General features: G+C 47.6%; 1 protein-coding gene across 5 annotated transcripts in view; it reads left to right on the top strand.

Moving 5' to 3' along the window:
- The first annotated feature begins 7,073 nt into the window (after nucleotides 1-7,073).
- MEF2B (myocyte enhancer factor 2B) overlaps nucleotides 7,074-20,112 on the top strand; it is a 34,736-nt gene continuing 21,697 nt past the window's right edge. For all 5 annotated transcript variants that reach the window (XM_027853065.1, XM_027853064.1, XM_027853062.1 and 2 more), the window contains exon 1: nucleotides 7,074-7,202. The gene's annotated coding sequence lies outside the window, so the exon portion shown is untranslated. The remainder of the gene's footprint in view (nucleotides 7,203-20,112) is intronic.

Raw genomic sequence — 20,112 nt, 5'->3', positions numbered from 1 at the left:
GCCCAAGGTCACATAGCTAGTAAGTGTCAAGTGTCTGAGGCTGGATTTGAATTCAGGTCCTCTTGACTCCAAGGCCGGAGTTTTATCCACTGCGCCATCTAGCTGACTTAACATTTTTTGTAAAAAGCCCCTTCTCTCCTATGATGCTGATATCACCCTGGTACAGGCTCTCATCCCCTCACACCTGGATGATTGCGGTTGTCTTTTGGTTGGTTTCCCAGTCACAAAACTTTCCCATCTCCAATGTGTCTCCACTCAGATGTCAAAGTGGTCTTCCTAAAGCATAGATCACCCCCACCACACCCCAGCCAGCAAACTCCAGCGGTTCCCTGTTATTTCCAGGATCAAATGTAAAATCCTGTTTGGCTTTTAAAGCCTTTCATAACCTGGTCTCTTCCTACCTTTCCAGTCTTTTTATACCTCCCTCCTCTCTCAATAGTCTACCATTCAGTGACCCTGGACTCCTCTCTGTTCCTAGGACGACCCCCTGTCCATCCCCTTATTCTTATTGTCTCTTCACTGTCCCTGGAATAGACCTCTTCTTCCTCATCTTATCCATCTTGGCTTTCTTCTGAAATCTTTTTTATTTTTTTATTTATTAAAATAATATTTTATCCCTCCCCAGTTACATGTAAGACATTTTTTAACATTCATTAAAAAAAATTTTTTGACCCTTCTGGCTTTCTTCAAGACTCATCTCAAGTCCTATTTTTTGTAAGAAGCCTTTCCTTATCCACCCCCAACTAAAAACAAAACAAAACAAAACCCACCACCACCACCCACCACCAAAACCTTCAATGCCAGTGACTTCCTTCCAAGATTATCTCCAATTTATCCTGTACACATCTTGCATGTTTACTGTTGCCTGCACCTTGTCTCCCCCATCATCTTGAGAGCTTCTTGAGCACAGGGTCTGGTTTTGTCTTTCTTTGTATTGTCAGTGCTTAGCACAGTGCCTGGCATATAGTAAGCTGAGTAAGTAATATAGTATCTAACATGTAATATATGCCTGGCATATAGCAAGCTGAATAAATGCTGACTGACCTAGTAGGTTAATATGTGCTTATTGTATTGAAATTGACTTGAACTGAATTGAAATGTCAGTAGCAGGGCAGGAACAATAGAAGTAATGTGATCATCATGCACATTTCCATGAGATGACAATTTATGAAGAAATCCCTTTTTCTGAATAAAAATTTATCTTATATCTATTTTATATATAAATATTACATAAAATGTATTTCCTATATTTATATTTTATATTCAAATGCAGATCTGCCTTCTTTCCCTCCCATCTCCCCTTCCTGGCCCCCCCCCACTGAGAGAGCAAGAAAAAGAAGACACGTTACAAATGTGTCTAGTCAAGCTAAACATATTCCTGCATTGACAATGTCCCCCCAAAAATGTCTCTGAATATTTCTGAAGAACGAGTATATTATTATCCCTACTTTATAGATGAGAAAATAGAAACACCGAGGAGGGAAATGATTTGTCCAGAGTCACACAGAGGGAAGGCTCAAGTCCATGTGGCCTCTCACCATTCCATCTCTCTCTGTGTCTTTGTAGGAGCTTGTCTGTCCCTCACTCCTGGAATGCTGTCCTTCTCTCCCTCTGCTTCTGCAAATCCTCACTTTCCTTCAAGTCTCAATGCAAATGCCTCCTTCCTGATCTCCCTAGCTTCTAGTGTTTCCCTACTGCCTCTAAAATGTTTTCTTACATTTATTTTATTGATTAAATATGTATCCTATTAAATATATAGCTTTCTATCTATTTTAATAGCTTGAAACTGTACTAAGACTTTTGGGACACCCATATATGCCTGTCTCCCCAAGCTTTCCCTTTTGTCTTTGTATCCCCAGTATTTTGCTCTATGGCTGTCACCTAGTAGGGGCTTATTAATGCTTATTGATTGACTAATTGATTAGCCTTCAGTCCAGAGCTTTTCCCATTTTCTCTGATAACAATAATAAAAAAGAGCTGGCATTGATTTCTATTAGGTTTTAGATTTATGAGGTCTCAAGCACACTGCACCATTTAATCCTTTCGTTAGCTCTGTGAAGTAAAATAGAAACACGTATGATTAGCCCCATTTAACCGATAGGGAAACTGTGGCCAGAAGGATAAATGGATTCATCCATGATTGTATTTCTAGTAAATGTCAGAGGTTGGAGTTGAATCCAGACTTCTCTTGACCCCCCAGTCCCAGGCTCTTTGCAAGCTGCTGCACCCCCTCTTTGTAGTCTGGAGCCAAAGAGGTCACAGGGTGTCATTTGGTTCTCTCCAACCCTGTTAACCAAAGGGAGCATCCTGGGGTCCTTAAATTCCTCTCCCTTTAACTTTAAAGACAAAGGCGATACTGGACTCCCAAGACCCCAGACTGTCATCTGGGGACATTCCTCCCTGGTTTATTTCATTGGTATGGAATCTCATATCAATAGAGAACCTGGAGGTCCTCCATCTTGCAGTCCATAAGGAAGAAAGGTCATGGAAGAGGGCTGTCCCAGGAAATACTGAGGCGATTCAAAGCAACCTTTGGCTATGAGCCAAAGGGGTCACATCGTACTGTGCCTGGTGGGAAAAAGATTCCAGCCTGGGCTCTCTGGGGTTTAGAGGAGAGACCCTGGATCCCACTTCCATTTCCCTCCTCCTCCTTCTCCAGGGGGCAATTCAAGAGAAGAGGACAAGAGAGAGGATTGGGGAGGAGGTTATGAGGAAAGAACAGAGGCAGGGACAACAGGACAAGCGGGACTAGGAAAAAGATACAAGGGAAAAAGCTTAAGGAGGAAGATGAGTTTGGCTAAAAGGAGAACATTGGGGGAGGAGAAATAGGGAGAAGTGAATGAAAGAAGAGGAAAGTGGGAGGAGGTTGGAAGGGAAAGGAAAAGAGAAAGAAAGGCTAAATGAAAGTAATGGGGTGGGTGAGATGGGGATGAGGGCAAAGAAGACCAGGAAAAGCCATAGCTAGCAAGGGACAAAAAGAGCTTAGTCCCAGGGTACTGCCTGGGAATTGGAGGGATATGCTTCCTTCCTGGATTTATCCTATCCTGTATTTACTGCTAGGCCACAAGGGTTTTTCAGTAGTCTGACCGACACTGTATCTCAGGGTTCCATCCTTGAGCCAACCTTCTCCCAGGTTCATCTCCCCCCACCCCCCAACTCTCTTAGATGTAATAGCCAGCCCACCCCTCTCCTGGCAAAATGCCACCTATGGCTAGACTATCTTCCAAGTCTTTCTCTTTAACTGTTCTTGCCCCCCCCCAAGTGAAAAAGAAAATTCCAACTATCAGCTATGCCTGGGAGACTAGTAGAGGTGGCATAGGGGAAAGTTATGGAAACAAAGGATGGGAGAATCAGGATTGAAGATTTAGAACTGGAAGGGACCTCATACCATAAAGTCCAACCCCTTCATTTTGCAGATGAGAAAACAGAAAAGTTAAGTGACTTACCTAGGGTCAATCATCTAGCAAGAGGGGAGGGGTACTGAAAGGAGTAGAAAGGGACAAAAGAGGGAGAAAAAGGGAGAGGAGAAGGAAATAGAACTGAGAAGGAGGAGGAATGCTGGTGAAGGGAGAAGAAATGGGAGTGGGAGCATCCCCTTTCACTGAAGGCAGAAAAGATTTGGGGTAGTGGGGGGGTTGGAGGTGAGGGTAAAGAAAGTGTGGAGAATCTGTGCTGGGGCCTATTTCCTTACCTAGCCCTTCACAATCAAGTCCCCCAGCTGGTCCCTGGGCCTCTCCATCTGCCGCCCTCATGTAACCAGAGCCTGCGGGTTGCATCAGAGCCCTGAGCTGTGGGAGGTAAACACCGGGGCTCCCTGGGGTCCCCACCCGTTCCCCAGCCCCAACTCCAGCTTCAGCCAGCTTAGCCCAGCTCCCTCTTTCTTCCCTCCCACCCTCAGAATCAGGGACTCTCAGAGCCAGAGGTGAATCTCAGAGGTCATCCTGCCAGTGCAGGAATCCCTTCTCCAGCCTCCCTGACCAGGGGCCATCAGCCTCTGCTGGACCACCTGCCTTAAGGGCGACCTCACTCTCCATTACCGGAAGAGGTTGGGTCAAAGGCTAGAGGACCCGTTAGCAGGGAAACCATGAAGGGGATTTCTGCACTGGTGAGGCTGACTGCTGGTCTACTTCCAGCTCTGAAGACCTAGGATTCTGCGACGAGAATACAGAGATTAGACACAGGTTAAGAACAGATGGAGTTCTAGGAATGTTAGTGAAAACAAGAAGACCAGAAAAGGAAATTAAGGGGCTAAGCTTAGGCAAAGAAGAGGCAAAATCATCTCTGTTTGAAGATGATGTCATGGTTTGCTTAAAAAATCCCAGAGATGCATTTTGTCGATGACGAAACAACCTCAGAGAAGTTAAGTGATTTGCCAAGAGTTACACGGCTAATAAATTTTGAACCTAGATTGAGGAGAGAGTGAAGTATTGGACTTGTCCTAGTTTGGTAGTTTTATCTGAGATTGGGATGAGGATATGATGGAAGGCAGCATAGGAAAAAAAAAATTAGACTAACAAGAAAACTGGGTTGGAGTGCTGATTGTCAAAAACTAGTTTTGTGACCTTGGCTAAGGTCACAAAGTAACTAAGTAATGGTTAAGTAATTCAACCTTTCTGGACCTCAGTTTCCCAATCTGTAAAATGCAGAAGTTGAACTAGACTCTTTCAAAGATCTCATTCTAACCTTGATATTCTATATTTTAAGGTCACTCTCAGCCCTTAACACAGAATTCCAGAAGAGCTAGAAGATCCCTTAGAGCAAAGAGCACAGAATGCCAGAAACTGAAGAGACCTTAGAAATAATTTATTCCAAAAAATAAGTAAATAAATAAATAAGGAAATAATTTATTCCACCCTCTCATTTTCAGATGGAAAAATCAAGCTCCCTAAAGGAGCAGTGACTTGCCCAAGGTCACAAATAAAAGGCAAGATGAGGACATTCAGGATTAGCCTTCCATTCCATTTGTAGTTCAAGTCTTATTTAAGGTTTCAGTTAAAATTAAGGTCGAGACTTTGGGTAGAATCAAGGTTACAGCGAAGGTTAATTTTGACTTGATACTGAAACACGACCTCAAAGTTAACGAGGTTAGGGCTAGTTCTTTCGGGGGAGGTGAGGGTGGACTAAGACTATCGTGGATTTAGCTAGGCATTAACATTAGGACCTGGTAACAGCCCTGTGTCACTTTTATGATTCATTTTAGGGTTTTATTTAAGCATAAAGTAAGAGTAGGGATTAGGGTTAGGAATAAAATCACCTTTTGGATTAAGATTCTATTTTATTCATAGAGTTAACAGGATTTGAGTAAGTGTTCAGTGAAGAGCTTGATTTAGCTTTAGGGATAAGGACAGAGCTATGGTAGGCATTATGGTTAATCCGATGGTTAGTGCTAGAGTGATAAAGAAAGTGAAGGCCAGTGTTAAGATGAGAAATAGGGTCACGTTTAGTTCAAGGGATAGGGCTGGAGTTGAAGTTAGTTGTAGGTTTAGTGACTAGCTTTAGGGTTAGAGTTATAGGAAAATTAAAGATTAAATTAAAAGTTAAAGATTAACCTTAACGGTGTGGGCTGTTTTGGGCTGACCTTAGGGTTAAAAGTCAGAGGTGTGTTTAAGTTTAGCCTTCAGTCAGAATTAGCAGTAAAGATAGTGTTTAAAATAGAGGTGAGTTACAGTAAGGTGGGGGGAGGTGTGTGGTAATGAGAGAGAGGAGTCCTAAACAGTTAGGGAAGCCTTGGGGTGGATAGAGGAATGGTGATTGGAAATCCCACTCTAAGGTCTCTTCAGACTCTTTGCAAGGGAAAGGAGGAGTAAACCAGTGAGGAGAGGAGAGTGGGAAGCATATTTGGAGAAGAGAGGAGTCCTTGCTCCCCAGCCAAGCAAAATCTGGTTACAATGAATACCCAGGGTGACTTTGAACTGAGGAAACACCCAGGGATGTTTCCCAGATGAGTTAGATTGGAGAGAGCCTTGAATATCAGGCTGTTTGGACTTCATTTTGCAGGCAGCCTGGAACTCTTCTAAGGTATCTGAGTAGGGTAAGGATGTGATCAGATCTGAGCCCCAGTAATGTTTGCAGAAGGAATGGAGGAGAGATTGGAGACAGAAAGGCTGGTACAATAGTGCACTCAAGAGATGAAGAGACCTGCTTTACTCCAAGTGGCCTTGGAGTTGGAGGAGGAGGGGAAAGTCAACTGAGTAACTGAATGTGAGGAGAGCTTTCCAAAAGGGGTCACTACGGTAGTGTCATTGTCAGAAGCAGCTTCAATTTCTTCATCCTTTACACAGTAGATTCATATAAAGGGTGATCTCTAAGTTTCCTCCATTAAGTCTAGCTCTGATATTCATAGGATTTACAACTGAATGGGAAATGGTTCCACCCCTTCTCATCTGTTTTACAGATGAGGAAACTGAGGCCCAGAGTGGCGAAGTGACTCACCTAAGCTAAGAAGTAGCTCGTCTTGGCTTTGAACCCACGGCCTTTGACTCCGAGGCCAGGGCTTTTTCCACTACATCCTGTTTACGTCCTTTCCAGCTAAGACATCCTCAGTACAGGTTGGACCCAGCTCCCCTGCTCCAGCTAGACCCTGACTGCTTCCATCCCTTTCTCCTTTTAGTCTAAAGGGTTAGACGCAGTCCCATAGTCCCAAGTTCACTTCCTTCGTATCTCCGCCGCCCTTTTCCCTAAACCACCTCCCCATTAACTCCTAGGCCAAACACCCACCATGCTTCACCTTTCCTACCCTCAAATTTTCCCTAATTCTGAGGCCCTGAGAGTTACAGAAAGGAGTTTTCCAGGCCAGGGCTCTGGCCTCCAGCCGTTCCCTAGACCCTGGGGTCCTGCCCGTGTCCACCCAGGGACAGAGGCCACGGCCCGGGGCATTAACTTCGCAGACACCGCCCCTTTAGAGTGAGTGGGAGGTGGGAGGGCCGAGCTCCGCCCGAACCACCTTGGAGCTGGCCAACCGCAGACCGGAGGAGTAACTCTTATGCAAATCAATTCCGAGGGGGTGTGGCCATGCAAATAGAGGCAGCCTGCTATGAATGCACCTGGCGACGGCCCGCGCCGGCTCCCGGAATCTGGATCGCCCCAAGACTTCGCTGCGCTCCCGGAGCCTTGACGTTGTTCCTGAGCCCTGGCCCTGGACCAGACCTGCGTCTCCGGGAAGCCTGAAGTCGGGGGTTTCCGGACACGGCAACCCTGAGCAGGTGTGTTTGTGTGTGTGTGTGTGTGTGCCGGTGGGGCGCAGGGGAGGGGGGCAGGAAAAGGTCTGGGGGTCTCCCAGCCATTGCCAAAGGGCCTGCCCCTAGAGGGTCAGAGGGCTCCCGGGATAAGTGTGCTTTGAGGTGCTTTAAAGTGGAAAACCCCACACCAGCAAGCAGCTGGGTGGGTCCAAACATGACACCACACGAAACATACCATCCCACCCCAGCCCCAGTCCAGATGGCGCTAGAAAGAGGCTTTCGGCCAGCCACTGGGAAGGGGGTGACTGATAAAAGGGTTAATCACCTCTGTTGATTCAGGGTCGGGGGATGCCTATTAGAAGGAGTACAGGGGAAGATGATAAGGGTCCAGGAGGAGGCAGCCAAGCCAGAACTCAGTCCAGGATGAGTGGTTGAAGAGCCTGGGGAATCCTCCAGGTTGGGTCCTCAGTGATTGAGACTGCAGTTGATTCATAGCCTCTAATGCCCTGGGCCAAGTACAAGGTCCAGTGGGCTGGGGGCGGGGGTCCAAAGCCAACTAGAGTGGGAGCAGAGGAGGGGCTTTTCCTTAGCCACTAACCAAAAGGCACAGGATCTAATGCCCGGTTGTGAGCAGAGTACTGAGGAACTCAGATTGCAGCTGTGCCCGCCTGCCGCCGGGGCCAGTCTCGGGGGGGGGGGGGGGGAGAAGGAGAGGCCAGTTGTAGCGTATGGAGAGGAATTCTAGATTTGAGAATCTCAGAGTTGGAAGGGGCAATCTAGTTGAACCAATGTTTGCTTGTGAAAATACACTCCCCCTGCAACACCAGAACTTGACGGCATCCAGCCTCTGCATGTGAGCCCACCATCTCCTGTGGCAACCATTCCACTTTTGGATGCTGTTAACTGTTTAAAAGCTCATATTGAACTAGAATCTATCCCACTATAACTGACTTCCATTACTCTTAGTTCCAGTTGGGGTCAAGGAGAACACCTCTAACATCTTTGTCTCACAAAGGCCCTTCAGAGACCAAAAGACAGTGACTACGGCAGTCCAGACCTCTCCTATTCCCAAAGCCTCTACCCCTCAATCACCTGGGGAGTAGGTAGGACCTATATCCTGGGTCCACCCATAGGGGAGACCAGGCCAGGGCATGAAATGAGCGTCAGTTGGGATGAGGACAGGGGACTTGGCCTATGCAGCTCCCTGGCCCAGAGTTCTCCAGAGAAGACTGCAGTCAAGTTTGACTCTCTTCTCAGGAAATAGTGTACATTCCTTGGATGTTGACAACTCCTGCTGGGTAATGAGAAGAGTCAGTAGGCTTAGGTTAGTGAAGGCCCTGCTGTGACCATGGGGAAAGTCACTTCCTCACCTTGGTCTCCATCCATAACACAAAGGTGTTAGATTAGATTCGTCAACCATTTATTGAGTGCTTACTGTGTGCATTGCATTTTGCTGGGACCCAGGGATACAAAGACAAAACTGAAACTGCCCCTGTCCTCAAGGAGCTTCCATTCTACTGAAAGGATGCAGTATGCACACGAATAAGGTGATTTGTAGAGGGAGAGGATACATTAGTGGTTTCAAGGATCAGAGGGAGCTTCGTGGAGGAGGTAGCAGCTAAACTGAGCCTTGTAGGAAGAAAAGGATTCTGAAAGGTTGAGATGAGGAAGAAGGGCATCCTAGGCACGGGGGCCAGCTTGTGCAAATGCCCAGAGGAGGGCATTTACCAGATGGAATGTCCTGTTCAGGAAACGGCTAGTGGTCTACCTTGGTTTGAACATGGAGTACATCAAAGAGAGTGAGGTAAAATAAGACAGTTTGAAGGCAGTCTAGCGACCTTTAAATGCCAGGCTTAAGAGTTTGTATTTCGATCTCAAAACAATAGGTGACTAGTAAAGGCTCTGGAGCAGGGGAGAAACTCGGCCGGAAGCAGGACGTGGCAGCTGTGCGGAGGATGGGTTGGAAAGGATCAGTGGAGACCAGTTAGGGGGCAAATGTAGTAGTCCAGGTGAGAGGCGAGGAGGACTGTGCCTAGAGGAGTGGCCAGGAGGATCCAGAAAGGGATGAACTCAAGAGCTGCTGTGCTGACAGAAGGGGTAAGATCTGGCAATTAATTGTGATGTTAGGGGGCAGGGGCAAGGGAGAGGGAAGAAGCCAGGGTAACGAGGGTTTTGAACCTGACGGACTGGGAGAATAGTGCTGCCCTCAGCAGGAATAGGGAAGTTGGGAGGAGGAACACGTTTAGAGGAAAAGACGATGTCTTCCAATGTAGACACGTTAACTTTTAGATGATGTTGGTCTTTGAGGTTCTTTCAACTCTGACGCTGTGTTCTAAGGGCCCTCCCGGCCCTGACAGTCTCTGTTCTTAGGGCCCTTCTACATCTGACATCCTATGTTCTGAGGGCCCTCTTAGGTCTGACATTCTGTGTTCTAAGGGCCCTCCTAGGTCTGACATCCTGTGTTCTAAGGGCCCTCTTGACTCTAACATCCTGTGTTCTAGGGGCCTTCCTAGCTCTGACATCCTATGGTTCTTTGGCTTGGTCCAGATTGCAAAATTATGCTGGACTAGGATAAGAACAGATTAAGAAAGGTGGTACTCCTCATCCATGCCCAAGGTCTCAGTCAGTGGAAGGGGCTATGCTGTGCTTGGGCAGCATGTTGTGATGGATGGAGTGACCCTCCACTAGAAGGCCACCAGGCCAAGCTTGTGAGGGCCAAGGCTGTGATTATAGTCACAGCCCACAGACTTTTGTCAAAGGAATTTCTTTCTGCCTCCAGCCAACCCCATTATACAAATGGGATAAAGTGATACAGAGGAAAGAGCCCCGGGCATGGTGCAAGGGTGCCATGGTTCCAGATCCAGTTCAAACACTTACTAGTCAGTGACCAACAGTGAGCCTCAGTGTCTTCATCTGTAAAGTGGTCACAATGATACCTGTATTAAAGATGTCCTAGGGCTCTCAAGAGGAAACTAAGTTGCAAATCATGAAGTCCTATGGAAATGTGGGCTCTAATGGGGTACGAAGGCTCAGAAAGGCAGAGAATCCAGCCTTTAAAGATGAGAGCCAGGCCCTGCCCTCATAGAGTTCACTGCTTAGGGGGGCAGGAGACAGGAGCTATACACAGGAATCAATCAGAGAATAATTAAGTGCTAAGCACGTGGCAGGAACTGGAGGTATTCCAGGAGGCCAGAAGACTCCAGACCAGGGAACTTAGCTGAAAGGACCCCTCATTTTATAGATGAGGAAATGGAGGAGGGCCCACACTGTGAGTTGGAATGATCACAAGGGGCTTGCCAGAGGAAGGGGGGCTTAAGATGAGTAGAGATTTGGAGAGGAGGGGATCATACCTGGTGTTGCCAGTGATGATGGGATCATTGATTCAGATCCAGAAAGGATTCATCTCATCCAACCCCTTCATTTTACAGATGAGGAAACTGAGGCACAAGGAAGGAAAGTGATTTGCCCAAAGTGACTGGCCTGGTGGCAGAGCCAAGATGGAAACTCAGGTCCAAAATCAAATATTCTTTCCACAAGGGTAGTGAGGAACCTGATTTATCTGGGAAAGAGCAGGGTTTAGAATGTCATAGAACGTCAGAGCTTGCAAAGGCTTAGAATCATCCAGTTCAACTTTACAGAATCTAGTTGACTCTGCAAAGGCAACTTTACAGAAAAGGAAACTGAGGCCCAGAGAGGGGAAGGGGCTTCCTCCAGGTCAGTGTCAGTTTCTGGATTAGAAGACTCCTAGCGAAGGGTCTTTTGCACAACTCCAGTGGAACATAAGCTCCGTGAGGTCAGAGACTGCTTCATTTGTGTCTCAGTGAGCCCGGCACCTCGTGGCTGGCACATAGTGGGCACTTTTTGATTGAATGACTATAACTCAGGGAGGGAGAAGTCTAGAGTGCAGTCACCAGAAGGGTGGGAGAAACCAAAAGCAGAGGGGGAAGGACCTGATGATTCTCGGGGTCCTGTCTGGCCCCAAGTTTGGAGTCTGGAGGGAAGGCAATCTTCTGTTGAGGGGAGACATGAGGCGGCACGAGTGGGGACCCTGTTTCCCTTCAGCTGGGGAGACGTAGTCAGCGGCTCATCAGTCCCGAGGTTCCATCCAGAGCCCCAGCACATCTGTTAACTTCTTAGGGCAGCAAGGTGGAGGAGACAGCCTAGGGATTAATTTCTCTGGCCCCATTGGGCCTCCTCTCCTGCCATCTGCAGGAGCATTCTCCAGAACAAAGAGATGGGAGATGCTTGACCCAAATGGTTTTCTATAATAGACTCACCTGCCCAAAGCCAAATCCAGGGACGTCGGGTCCGGGGAGCTGCCTGGTGGATGAGTCCGTCATCTGCAGATTCCTTTTTCTTTTAACCTATGGTTTTATCAGTGTGTAGAACTCTGAGTGTGGAAACTCACTCCATGGGTGCAATTAGTACCTCCTCAGTAATTCAGAGTTTTAGAGAATTGCTTGAGGGCACTAAGAGTCAGTTAAGTGACTTGCTTTGGTTATACCACTAATATATATCAGAGGCAAGAATTAAACCAGGGTCTTCCTGACTAAGGTCAGTCCACCATTTGCTGTATAATAATACCTGACCCTCCAGAAGGTTCCCATAAGGATCTCCCTCCAAATACACACACACACACACACACACACACACACACACACGCACATGCAATGTGTCCTGGGTACCTCATGCATGCCTCATTGCACCCTTGTGCACGAGTGCTTTTATAATCTTCTCACTACAGCTTCCTGTAAGTGATAGAATCATAAAAATCTTCCCAAACAAGAGAGAGGGAACCATTGGTCATTCTTGGATGTACCCAAGAGTGTGTGAGTATTTGGGGAGAGGTTTGTTCGTATAGCGAGGAAAAGAGGCTGGTCCAAATGCCTATATATATTACACTTCGTGCCATCCCTCATCCATGAGTCTATACACGTGTGCCAGGCACTGTGAATGTAGCTTTGTCCTTGGGATAGGGCTAGGTGTGGGGGGTAGGAGGAGGGACCTCTGGTAGCAGAGGTCTTCTTTAGAAAGGGCGGGATGAGGTGGGCAGGAGGATGCTCACTCAGAGCCCTTGCCCCAAAATGCAACCCTACACTGGGAGAGAAAGGAGGGAGGGAGGGAGGAGGAGGAGGAGGAGAGAGAGAGAGAGAGAGAGAGAGAGAGAGAGAGAGAGAGAGAGAGAAGAGAAGGAAATAACCTTCCTGGGCAAGTGAGGCTGGGGCCTCAAGGATTGAGGGACCCCTGAAGATACTGTTGGACGGGGGCTCTTAACCTGGGCTCCATAGATTTCAGTAATCTTTGAACTTGGTTGTTTTAAAAATTATTTTGAGAACTGTATTTCAATATAATTAATTTCTTTTGTAATTCTATATCTTTTACTTTATGCATTTAATAACATTATTCTGAGAATGGGTCCATAAACAGATTGCCCAAATGGTCCATGATCCAGAAAGGGTGAAGAAGCCTTACTCCAGAATCACAGAGTATCATTGCTGGAGAGACCTTAGAACATAAAATATCAGAGCTGGGACGGATTTTCAATCATGGGATGTGTGCTCCAGCCCATGCTGCCTGCTGGAATCTGATGCTTAATATTTGTGTCACCGACCCTGGGTAAATCATTTCATTTCTATGGGCCTCAGTTTCCTCATCTGTAAAATGAGGAGGTTGGACTGGATGATTTTTTCCAACTCTGAATCTATGGGCCTATGAGATCCTCTCCAGCAGCACCTCAAATTCCTCATCTAAAGCTGACCTTAGCATCTTCCTCTCTTGACTCTCTGCTGACCTTGCCTTTCCCATGACTTCCCTGTTTCTGTTAATGGCACGTCTATCCATCTTGGAGATATTTTTGACTTTTCCCTTTCCTTCATTTGCCACATTTGATCAGTCCCATGGCCTTTGCCTGGACATTATCTCTTGTATCCAATTTCCTCCTATTCATTTAGGTGGGTGCTCTTAGTTGGGCCTTCATACCTTTCTTCTGGACTATTGGACTAGCCTCCTCAGTGATGCCCATTCCTCCCATCTTTCTTTTCTGTCACCTATCCTTCACAAACCTGCCAACACAGCCCAAACCTCCTGCCTCCAGCACAAGATGCAATCTCCTTACTCCGGCATGAAAGGCCAGCCCGGGGCTGGTTCTAGGATGCCCTTTCCAGCCTGGTTTCATACTAGGCCCCTTCACTCATTCTACATTCCACCCGCCATTCACGTCCCACCCAGAGAGTCCACCGAGGCCAATTTGCCATTTGCCTTTCTGCCGTCTTACATCTCCCCATCTAGAACTGCATCTTCCAGGAATGATCCCCGTGGCCGTCCGCCCCCCGCCACCCCCGCCAGCCTGAGCTAAGTGAATTCCCTCAGCTTTAGTGCCCCTGCCCTGGGGCTGAGCCGTCTCTACTGGTGAGAGCTCATCTACTCCATTGCCTCTACCCAGCCCCAGATCAGTCCATGCTTCACTCATACCTTTCATATCCAGACACCACCCAGGGCAACATGGCATAGGGGATAGGGCAGTGGACTTGGAGTCAGGAAGACAAGGGCTTAAATCCTGTCTCAGACAATTAGTGACCCTCTGCAAGTCTCTTAGCCGCTCTATGCCTCAGTTTTCTCATCTGTAAAATGAGGGTATTGAACTCAGTGGCCCTTAAGGTCACTTTTATTTCTAAATCTATGATCCTATGATCTTGCCATATGTTCTGCCTCTTACTCTCTGTGGGCCTCAGTTTTCTCATCTGTAAAATGAGGGACCAGATCCTTCTAAAGTCTCTGCCAGCTCTAAGAGTCTATAATTCCAGGTAGAAGGCTGGATGCCTGGCTCCTTGTATGAGCAGGAGATCAGTGGGGACATTTTGAAAGGAACTTAATGCCTATCTGGTGGTCCTTTTCCTGCTTTCCCTCTCCCAATGCTCCTTTTCTGCCTAAGCTCAAACTCCCATCAGAACCTCACTGAGGGACAGCAGAAGCTCCTGGCTGGACCAGTTTACACATCCCTGCTGGGATTCTGCTGAGTCAGAATCTAAGAATCCTTAGAACCTGAAGGGCTAAATGACCCCACCTCCGCCCCCTGAAGCTCAGCAGCACTTGGGAGGTGATGAGGAAGGCATTCATTTGCTCTATGTTCATCCATTTGGTTACTGGGTCCTGATTCCCAGTCCCTACCTGGCTGCTTTCATTAGCTCCCATTAATCATGGAAATGGCCTGCCTCTGCTATGTGACTTCTCTAAGGAATGGTCAAAAGACCCTGCCTGCCCCGAGCTCAAGGATGCTGATGCAGACAGATGGTACAAAGAGGCAGGGGATAAGGACCCTAGGACAAGCCCACTGTCTCCCCCTCTGATCTGTCCTGCCCAGGCCATCTGAGGTATCACCAAAAGGCGCCGTGGTTTGGTAGATAGAGCTCCCAACTTGGAGTTAGGAGGAACTGAGTTCAAATCCCCCTCAAATGCATATTAGCTATATTACTCTAGGAAAGTCCTTTCATCTCTCTCAGCCTCAATTTGCCATCTGAAAAATGAATTAATTAGACTACATGACCTCCAGGGTCCCTTTCAGCTCTAAATCTAAGCCTATGATCAGGAATTCCTAATGTCCAGCTTGGATCAATCATTCCCCTACTTTTAAGGATTTTCAATGGTTCGCCTTTGCCTAGGAAAGTACAAATTCCTTAGCCTCGAATTTGGAGCCTTCCACAATGTAGTGGAATCTACCTACAGGGTAAAGGGAGTGCCATCTCATGCCATCTCCTCCATGTGCTCTACAGTGAAGCTGACTCTGCTCTTTGGGGTTCCCTGTTTTAACCCGGCTCTTTGCCTTTGTTCACCCCAACCCCAGACCAGATCCCCTTCCAAATTCTCTGCCGGTTAAATCCCAGGTACCAGCCTTCTTCATGAAGCCTTCTCCTCAAATTCCTCATCTCCCAAATCTGCCTTGTACTCCCCTCCCTCTTCCTTGTAGCATCCTTATTATCCCTGTCCCATCATTTGTAAACCCCATGAGGGTGGAAGTTTGTGTCTTAGGGCATCTTTGTGTCTGCTCATCAAGGGGCATAGGAACTTGTACAGGATAGGGGCTTCATGATGTTTGTGGAATGAATGAATGAGTTAGTGAGTGAATGACTGAATGAACCACGGGGGAAATACAGAGAGGTGTAACCATGGTTGGGCTTTAGGAATTCCCCCAGCCCAAGACCCATTCCGCTGGCCAGTTTTGGACGGGAAATGAGGGCAAGGGCTGGGGGAAGTACATGCCACTTTGAGGTCAGGTTAGTGTGGGTGGAACAGAATGGGGGAGTAAGATGTGATGTGAAGGTAGAGAAGGGAGGACTTGTCAGAGAAAAGCGTTAGACTCATCTTCCTAAGAACCTCAATTTTCTGAGTCAAGTACCATCAACGTCTCCGTGTTGCCCTCAGTGGAAAGTCTTAATTCCTAAGGCTGGCATTCATTGCCCTCCCTGATCTGGCCCTGACCTCTGTTTCTAGTTTTATCTCCACTGATCCCCCATCAAGGTCATCCAACCTAGGTGACTCCATGGAGCTGGATTTCCCTTGTTCGTGCTATCCTCTTGAGTAGAATGTCCTCTTCCTTTCCCATCTACCTAGTCCTACCCCACCCCATCCTTGGAGGCCCCATTCAGAGGATACCTCCCCCCAAAAGCCTTCCCTGTCCCCTCCAGCTGGCTCTGAGCCTTCCTTCCTTTTAACTCCCATCATTCAGTGTCTGAACCTCTTTTATAGAAGAGGTACACATGGTATAACATGAAAGAACATTTGAGTTCGAATTAGGAGATCTGGGTTCAAACTTCAGCTCTACCAGTTACTAACTGTGTGACCTTAGTAAAATGATGGAGTCTCTCTGGGCCTCAGTTTTCTCAGTTATAAGACAAGGAGATTAAGTGAGATAGTCATTAACATCCATTCTAACTATAAGTCTGTGATCGTAGTATTTATTAAGTACCTACTGTATGCACAATGCTTTGAATCACCAGGGAAGAGACAAAGAGTCAAAGTTTAATCAATCAATCAATAAAGCTTTATTAAGCACTTACTACGTGTCAAGCACTGTACTAAATGCTGGACTTAAATGTAGTTTAGATGTACCCTCGTGGAGCTCACAATCTCGCAGGTGATAAGACAAACACAGATACCGGGAATACACAGTATTACATGCTAAATGCTTTGGACAGGGGCAAAACAAGTGTGTTGTGTGAGATTCAAAGTGGGGGATAGGCACCTAGTGCGGGACATCAGTGAAGCCTTCTTACAGGAAGTAGCATTTCAAGTGGGTTTTAAAAAGATGGCTAGGAAGACAGCTGTCAGAGAATGGGAGGGAGGGCCTTCCAGGCACTGGGAAAGCCCGAGCAAAGCCCAGGAGGTGGCGGAGCACAGGGTGTGTTTAGAAGGAAGAGAGTGATCCGTTTGAGAGAACCTCAAATACCAAGCAGAAGTTTGAACTTTGCCCAGGAAGACATAGGGAGATATCGAAGGGTCTGGAGCAGAGGACTGATGTGCCCAGATTTTTCTTAAGAATAGTGTATCTGGCAGCATGCCAGATTGGGTGAGATTGGAGGGGAAAGAGGATAACAGAAGGAAGCCTTATTGGGAGACTGTCACTAGAGATTGTGGTAAGGTGAGGCAAGAGAAAGGCATGTGGTACAGTGGGAAAAGTGCTAGCTTTGAAGTCAGGACCTGGGTTCAGATCCTGCCTCCATCACTTACTACCTGGGTGATGTTTGAACAGGTTATTTCACTTTCCTGAGTCTCAGTTTCCTCATCGGCAAAAATTTATGGGTTGGAGAGGATGTTGTCTCTGAATAGCTCTTAGGGCTTGACTTCAAGCACGGACTGAATGCCACCTCCTTCCCCTTCCTGGTACTCAGTAGGGGTAGGAGGATGGGGGAGGAGACAAGAGGAGACAGTATGAATTCTAGGTAGAATGATAGTGATGGAGAAGGAGTGGAAGGGGAAAAAAAGCAGAAGTGAGAGACAGGTTGACTGAGGCTTCTAGGGGAGGTTGGTAGGGGGAGGGCAAGCTCAGGACTGGCCCCCGGGGGGCCCTGGCTGAGGGTATGGGGGGAAGCAGCCCCTCCCCCACTGCTATATCAGCGAATCAGGGTTGCAGGGTTGCCTCATGCAACCCACGCCCCAGTTTCATCAGCCGATCCCTGAGCTGCTCATTAGAGGAGACAGGAAGGGCCACGGGCGGGACCCCCCTCCCCTGCCATTCCTGGGCTCCCTGAAGGGGGGAGGGACCCCAGCTGTTTGAGACTGCCCCCCCTTCAGTGGTTGCTTCTCTCTGGCCCAGTCTTCCAAAGACATCTCCCAGAATGAGATTGAGAAAAGGGTGTTTGGGGTGCAGAGGGAGGGGATAGTACAGATGGTTGCTATTGCATATCATTTGATGCTGACCACAGATAGGATCAGAAGACCTAGAACTGGATGGTTCCTCAGAGATTTTCTCATCTAACCCCCTTCTTTTACAAATGAGCAAACCTGAGATGCTGGCCCAGAGAGGGCAAGCCATTGCCTTAGGTCACACAGATAGTAAGCAACCCTTGGGATTGGAACCTGGGTCTCCCTGGCTGTTTTATATTTGTGAGAAGAAATGATCTTTGTAAAAATCATACTCTGCCTCTGGCTGGGTGTCCATGCTCAGGTGGCCTGAGACTGCTCTGCCCCAGGACCCTCTCTTTAACTATTAGTCTTCAGAGATGTGGTTCAAGGATGTTCGGCCAGCTCCACCATATATTGACTGTAGGTCCCTGGACAAGTCACCCCCACCTGGGGTCTCAGTTTCCCCATAGAGGTCCTCCCCTCCTATGGGCTGTGAGACTACTTTGAAGCATGTAAGGTTTCTTTCAGCTCTAAAAAACTCTGATTCAATGATCCTTTCTATATAGCATCCCCTCCATCTCACATCTCCTGAGGAAACCAAGGCACAGACTTGAGGAAATGACTTGCCTTAGGTCACATAGGAAAAAAGTGTCAAGAGACCCAGATTCAAACCTGGACTTTCTCTGTCCAGTTTGTTTTCTACTTCCCCAGACCCTTGGAGGGTTACAAGAAGAAGAAGGGAGAATCCCATAGCCTGTGATCAATAATAACTCACCATCTCCTCCCCTTGATTCCCTCTCCCTGGGGTCCTTCCCCAACCCTCCTTCATTCCTACTTCTGGTTCAGCTGCTTGGAACAGCCTAGCCTTCCCCAGGGCAAGGGCCTGCTCTCTGCACCAATTAGGAAACAAAGAGGAAGTTTGCTTTCTCTGTCGGGAGGGAAATGACCCATAAACAGTTTGTGATCTTGTAAAGTGGCAAAAAAAAAAAAATACCTGATTTGGAGTCAGAGGATCAAGGCTCTAATCCTGGCTCTGCCTTGGGATTTTAGATGAGTCCCTTGCCCTCTCTGGACTTAAGGTAAACTAAAGAGGATGAACTAGGTGACTTCTGAGGTCTAACCCTATGATCCTCTGGGCCCCCAAAAGCAGACAGGTCGGCAAGGAGGAATGGGTGGGCCCAGCTCCATCTTAGCAGAAAACCAGCCACCTGAGCCTCTGAGCCAATCAGCCCCACAGGATGGGTCTCAGAGAGGAGAATGACAAGGGGCATCATTGTTTCTTAGGTGGATTGAGGGCTTCAACACAGAATCAGGGAGTCCAATATGGTGGAAGAGGGCAACAGGGAGCCTCTGGAGGGAGCTAGCTTCAGTGAAAAAGCTAACAGGATCGTTAATTCACCATTGGAAGAATGTTTTAGGGGCTCAGATTTTACATGTGAGGAAAGGAAAGCCCAGACAGGGGGAATGATTTGTCTAGAGTCACACCTTTAATAAGTGTTTGAGGTGAGATTTGAACCCCATTCTTACAGAATCTATGCCCCATTGCAACAGATCTTTGAGAGAGCTGGGGCAGGATCTGTTGGAGGGAGATGTTGGCTTTGCCTAGTCCAAACTCCCTTATTTTACATGTGAAGACACTGAGGCCCAGAGAAATTCAATTACCTGCCCAAGGTCCCACTGAGTAGGAGCCAGGATCTGAATCCATTTCCTCTGACTCTAAAGTTAGCATTCTTTCCTCTATCAGAGGATAAGTTTCTTGGGGCAGATGAGGATGGGATGAGGGGAAAGAGGACTCCTAAGGGGGACAGAAGATTCACTGGAGTGGGAAGAGGGTCTGTTCCATGGGAAAATAGAGACAAAAATTTAAACTTCCCTTTGGCCCAGGAATGGTTTGGCTCTCAATGGTGGAAGCCTGTGGCAGTTGCTTTGGGATGGATAGGAATTGGGACCCAGGCCCATCAGCTTCTCCATTTTTCACTAAGACTTGACCTTTCCCCAAACGCCTCAGAGGTAAGGCTGTCTCCTTTTCCTAGGACAGGCTGTAATTACATTTGTTGGCCCTGACCTTTGAGGTCAATGACTTCATAATCATGCCTTTGGCCCTAACTTCTATCAAAGATCAGAGCAGATGGTTGTGGCCTGTGTTGGGGAGAAGGAAAAGAAGGGGCAGCCTTAGCTTTGAGGGGCCTGGGCACCTGCTGAATTTCAGTTTCCGGTCCTTCTCCCCTCCCCCACCCTCTCCCTGTCCCCTCTGGTACATGTGGGGCCAGAGCAGGTCCAAAGCTGTCCCTGTCTGTGAGCCACCCGCCTGCCAAACCCAGGTGACCCCACGGTTTGCATGAGGCCAGCTTTCAGATTTGCATTTGTGTCTATAAAGAAGCATAGGCCTCCTGTGGCCTGTGGTCCACATTCCCCCGCAGTCACACCTGGGGCCTCAAAGGGTTAACTCTATTGATTTGCATATGGAATTATTTCTGGTCAGAGGGGACGACCAGGCTGAAGTGCGTGCAGAAAACAATGAGCATTCATTCAGTAAATTCAGTGGCTCTTATGCAGTATGTTGCAATGGAAAGGGCCCCCGGACTGAAAGCCAGGA

This window comes from Vombatus ursinus, unplaced genomic scaffold, assembly GCF_900497805.2.
Source record: "Vombatus ursinus unplaced genomic scaffold, bare-nosed wombat genome assembly UNPS02009918.1, whole genome shotgun sequence".
Lineage (NCBI taxonomy): Eukaryota > Metazoa > Chordata > Mammalia > Diprotodontia > Vombatidae > Vombatus > Vombatus ursinus.
This window is presented reverse-complemented; position numbering and strand designations above follow the sequence as displayed.